Source organism: Coffea eugenioides, chromosome 11, assembly GCF_003713205.1.
Source record: "Coffea eugenioides isolate CCC68of chromosome 11, Ceug_1.0, whole genome shotgun sequence".
In the NCBI taxonomy this organism is placed as follows: Eukaryota; Viridiplantae; Streptophyta; class Magnoliopsida; order Gentianales; family Rubiaceae; genus Coffea; species Coffea eugenioides.
Window position 1 is genome coordinate 8,686,787 of NC_040045.1, and position 5,937 is coordinate 8,692,723.

Below are 5,937 nucleotides of genomic sequence, written 5' to 3' on the forward strand. Positions count from 1 at the left end.
TTTTGGTTTTTGGTAGCCAATTTTTTTTTGTTTGAAATGTAAGTTTGAAGTAAACTGCAGTCAACTTGTCCTGTAAAACATTTTTGAATGCAGTTAAAACTATCCACTTGTACCATTTTTTACAATAATAAGCAAAATTAGATTTAGGCATAGAGCATTTTTGAATGAATTTAAAAATGTCTACCTATACCATTTCTTGCACTAATAAAAAAAATTAGAATTTTCATATAGAGCATTAAATGTTTGCAGAAATTAGAATTTAGATCAGTAGGTGTGGAGAAAAGCATAATAATTGTAGTGATGCATTAGTAAGATTGTTACATGGTTGATAGCTTTACACAAAAAACCACATACTTTCAAATGTCATATAAATTTAAAGTACAAATTCAGTAACATTGTTTGACTACAAGCAAGTTTAATTGAGGTTTTTCTTTATCTTTTTTTTTAAAAAATTTTGTGTAAAAGTATATAAAGGTCATTAAAAAAAGGCTTACTTCGTTGTCAACAAAATCAATCTCTTCATTCTTGAACTCTTGGTTTTTCCACAGTTTTGCACATGTCCAAGGTGTAAGAGCATGAGTTTCATTGTTGGAGAGTTGTTGGTTTTTGTCAAGGATTTCAGTGAAATAATTGATCCTTGAAGACATTTTCCTGCATGGGTTTTTAAACAAAATTTTTTTTTATAGAGACGCAAAAATATAAAAACAATATTTCTATGCTTTGACTAAACTAAATTAATGAAAAGGGTGAACAAAATATAATTAGGAAGGCGAATAGCTAAATAATATTTTGAAGTTTGTACGTGAAACTGAATTCTATGGGATCATTATAAATAGATATATTAGATTGGACTTGATTAAACTTCTTGTACTTTAAATTTGAAATCAGATTGTGATTAAAACTTCTATTTTATTAATTGCCAATAGAGTTGTTTGTTGTAATTGAACTAATACAGTTTAATGAATTGAAGCAATCAAAATGAGCACTTTGAGTTCATGTGATTTTCAAGTAAGTAAATTTGCTTTTGTGCTTCACAAAAGTGGAGGAAGAGTTTCAAAGGGACCCAACAAATTGAGAAATTTTGATATAATGAGAAACTAAGTGTACGTGCTTCTTTTAGCTTCTAGGATTTAGGAACAAAAATACTTCAGGAATCTTTGTTTCCTTTTTGTTTTGGGAACTTTTTTTCTTTTCTAATGATAATATCAGGTTTGCCTCCTCTCGGGTGTGAAAGATTAATATGTCTGATTTCATTTGGTTTTGAATTTTGTCTCACCTTATTTAACTATCTTCTATTAAGGATTTTGCCTTTGAAAGATGGTTTTATCTAAAACTTGTATCTAAGTGATTTATGCAAGTAAGGTGTCATGATTGGTCCTATTGATAAACTAATGTAATTGCAATCTTAAGTTTTATATTAATTGTATTATATACAGAAAATAACTGCTACTTCCTAATTTTATATAGAATAGGAAATAACTCCTAATTCCTAAACTCATACAAATGGAAAATAACTTGACAACTACTCCAAGTAACTAAATAATTAGGAAACTAGTTACTTGCACACAAAATAAGAAATCTGCCTAAAAGAAATTAAACCAATTTCCTAACAAATCTCCATTTTGACGAATGTTTCTTTTTTTTAAAAAAATGCCTTTAACTACCAAATAAAATAGTATCAAACTACGTATTCGAATCAATACAGTCCTAATGCACAGTAGATTCAATTGACAAATGTCCATGTGTAGTTACTTCGAGTTTAATTTCCTGTTGACTCATGAGAAAGTACTTTAATTCACCATCTCTCTTCGCAGAATTTTTTTTCACCACCACTTGCAATTCGGGATCTCCTTCTGTGAGTTCTATTTCTAACCATTAAGGCAACCAAGTGATAAAATCATCATAATTCTTCCTATCCTCAAGATTGCTTTGCCATGTGCGATTTTTAAAACTCCACCTGCAACGAAAAACTCATAAATATCATAGTCTTTTGAGACATGAAAATTAGATCTTTTTGTTTCTTTAGAACACATGTCACACTGCCTAAAGCACATAATCTAAATCTAAAAACCATCCGAGATGAAGTATCAACCGATGAAGTTGTGAAAATATCTCCATTTGATTCACGTCCAAAATCGACACTAGACTCAATCTTTTCTTTGACCCTTAAATCACTTGCCTACATTCACTGTCAAGTGTCTCTATGCTTTCCGACTTCTCATCCTTCACCTTTAATAATTCTTGCCAAACTCTTGAAACAAAGATATCACCCATTAAATTGTTCAATTGATAATAACAACCAACTTACTTGATTTTAATGGTCAATAAGGATCTAACCACAAACCCTACTTTGATATCAGTTTGTTAGGATTCAAGTATGGAACAAACGACTATTGAGACATCAAGAATATAACAATTTAATGACAAACAAACTACAAGCATGAAAGATAAACGACACACAAGATTTAATGTGGTTCGACTCTATCATTAAGCCTATGTCCACAGAGAGAAACCTATTCTTTATTATGAGAGAAAAACTCTATACAATGATACAACTTGAATCCAAATTCAACCCTTGCATATCATTTTTCATCTCCTAAGAACCCTTTCCCACTTCATCTATAAGGTTAAATGTTGCCTTTGTGTGCCACTTTGTAGTATGTCGATCCTTACCTATTTATAAGCTATATTACTTGGTCAGTACCCAAGAAATAATTGCTAATTTCTAATCTTATACCGAATAGGAAATAACTCCTAATTCCTAAACTCATACAAATAGGAAATAACTTGACAACTATTCCAAGTAACTAAATAATTAGAAAACTAGTTATTTGCACACAAAACAAAAAATCTGCCAAAAAGAAATTAAACCAATTTCCTAATAGAACCTTGCTCTAGACTGTGGTCAAATGATGAGAAGGATCCCCCAAGTAATGTTAAAGCATTGCAAGAGGGAGTTTAACGAAGCTGCTTATCTATTCTTTTAAGTTTGCGGAGTCATTAGAACTTGAAGTTCAATGTAGAAATTTTGCTGAACCTATATTCTTTTTTTTTTTTGCCTGTCTTGTTGAATGATAAATGGATGTTCACAGAACTATGGATGATTAAAAGACCTATCTATCAAGTTATCATGCATACTCAATCCATTGCTGCGCCTAAAAGTTATCACGCATATAGACGTTCTCTATGTTTCCAATAAACAATAAAACCAGCCAGTTTACAGATCGGCAATTATAATACCGCCTACTAGTTGTATGTACAATAGTGCATCATATCATGCTACTTCATGATAGAGCAATTGTTGGGTACCATTTGCGATGTTATTTGGTCATGATTTTGGTTACTTACTGTGCTAAATATTGAGATTTTGCTCATATTTGATATTTGTGTAAATTGCAGGCGGTTGGTGTTAAAGGTGGTATCTTGGGGAGAATTTTCAGAAGACTTTTCATCTCAGGGCGTGCCCACGCTAGAAACTGTAGAATGATACCCAAAAGCCGAACCCGCGGGATTGGTAGCAGATGGCCAATTAGGAAATCAGGTCCACATGAACCGCGGAGATGCATGGGATTAAAACCCCTAGACAAAGTCTTGCTCCCGGACGTTTTTCTCTTCTGCTAGGAGGCGGCTACTTGGAGGCTATAAAAAAAGAAAAGCCAGATTCACGTCATATCAATAGATTAGCTTTAGTTTCCTTTTCCCATCTGTCAGACGTTGGAGACCTCTCTCTAGCTTTTGGCTTTGTACGATTTTGACTCCTTGGTTTTTACTCTTGCTCTGGACAATTGTTTGTTAGTTTTTGTTTTGTAATTTCGGCTCCAGTACGGTGACAAAACCCAAAAAGAGACAACGCCTTTTCGCCTGCCTCCTCGTTATTTCTCCTTTTCGCAACTTTTTGGTAATTAATTGGATGATATCAACTAAATCACGCGAGATTGATATGATGAGGAGCTGCTAGGTTTCTTCTCTACCGAAAGGTCGACGCGAAGGCGCGGTCCATAATATCTGTGAGATCTAATCGAACTTTCACTATTTCTTCCAATTCGTTACTATCGTGCGTTTCTTGAATTAATTGTTTATGGCTATTTTATTAGTTGAGTATCAACGGCCGGATACTTAATTTAATTTAATTGTCTACTGTCACGTTAACTAAATTGAATCTGTAATTGTTCGTTTAGTTGACAATTAGTGACAACCACCACAATTGGCTTTATGTTGGGGAAACGTAAGATCTAGTTTAAATAAACCCTCTTAGCGTGTTTATTGGTTAGGGTTGGGTTCTTCTTGCTTTAATGCAACTGGATAATTAGATTCCTACGGTCGTACCTAGGGTTATTTTTTGGTTAGAGAAATAGCCAACGGTTGTACCTTGGCTGTCGAAAAAGTAAGGAAGAATTGGCTGTCAGAACTTGTTGATGGCTACAACCAACCTAGTGGCGAATGAATGAAATATCTTTGCATCAATGATCATTTAATTAGACCTTGCCTAAAAAGTTGATCCTTTGGATAGAATTCTATTAATTGCTATTTTTAGTAAATTGTACTTGGTGAATTGGCTTTTGAATTTTGTTTATTTTATTTTCATTTTCACTTCATTAAATATCCCCCAATTTCGTTCTATTGATTTGGAAAGAAACAACTTGCTACCCATTCTCTGTGGAATCGACCCTACTTGCCATTGTACGCAAATTTAATACATTTATAGACAATTCTAGTATATCGGATCAAGCAAACTTTTTGAAAATATGGTGAATCAAGTAACCCATTACATACCTAGGGTCCCTGTTCCAGTACTTGGATTTGTTCTATAATTAATTGTAGTAGTAACTAGAACTTTTTAGTAATTATTATTGCACAAACTCGATACCTGTCAATTTTTGGCGCCGCTGCCGGAAAACGGTGTTTTGGTTAATTTTGTTTCTTTCTAAGTTGTTCTTTTTGAATTTGTCTGGCATTTTTCTAGTTTATGCCTCGTTCTTCTCGTATAGGCGAATTGATTTCGACCCGGAAGTAGAGAAAACTGCCCGTCGAACTAGAAAAGAGACTAGACAACTTAGAGATGAGCAATCTAGCACTGCATCTCAGGGACTGGATCCTGAGGTTGAATCAACAGATTCGAGTGGCGAAAATTCAAGTGACACGGGCCAAGAGGACATCCTTATGGCGAATGCAAGAACACTAAGGGAGTTGGCTGTTCCGGAATTGCCCCAACAGCCTTTATGCATTACATTTTCAACTCTATCTGAGAATACCTCTTTCAAACTGAAGTTGGGGTTAATTCACCTCTTACCCACGTTCCATGGTCTTTTGGGTGAGGAACCCTATAAACATATTTAGGAGTTCGATGTGGTGTGTTCTAGTATGAAGCCTCCAGGGATTACTGAGGAGCAGATCAAACTTAGAGCATTCCCTTTCTCCCTCAAGAATGCAGCAAAGGATTGATTATACTATCTACCTGCGGGTAGTATCACAACATGGGCCTAACTGAAAAAGAAATTTTTGGAAAAATTCTTCCCTGCATCTCGGGTTGCAAGTCTGAAAAAGGAGATATGCAACATTAAGCAGTATCCTGGAGAATCCCTATATGATTATTGGGAAAGGTTCAATAAGTTATGCACTAGATGCCCACAGCATCAAATTAGTGAGTAACTATTAATCCAATACTTCTATAAGGGACTTCAGTCATCTGACAGAAGTATCATTGATGCTGCGAGTGGATGAGCATTGGCGAACAAAACACCGAGAGAAGCATGATTGCTTATTGAAGCTATGGCAGTGAACTCTTAACAGTTTGGCTTCCGTGAGAGTAACCCTACCCGTGGGGTTAACGAGGTAGAGACGTCGTCCATTCAGCAGCAGCTATCGGAGCTATCATCTTTTGTTCGACAATTAGCTGTGCAGAATGTGCATCGAGCAAAGGTCTGTGGAATCTGCACA

At 34.7% G+C, this 5,937-nt stretch overlaps 1 non-coding gene across 1 annotated transcript; it reads right to left on the reverse strand.

The window, feature by feature from the left end:
- Positions 1-5,532: 5,532 nt before the first annotated feature.
- LOC113754557 lies at positions 5,533-5,639 on the reverse strand. The gene has a single exon (XR_003465240.1). It is a non-coding gene; the product is annotated as a small nucleolar RNA R71 (small nucleolar RNA).
- Positions 5,640-5,937: the final 298 nt, after the last annotated feature.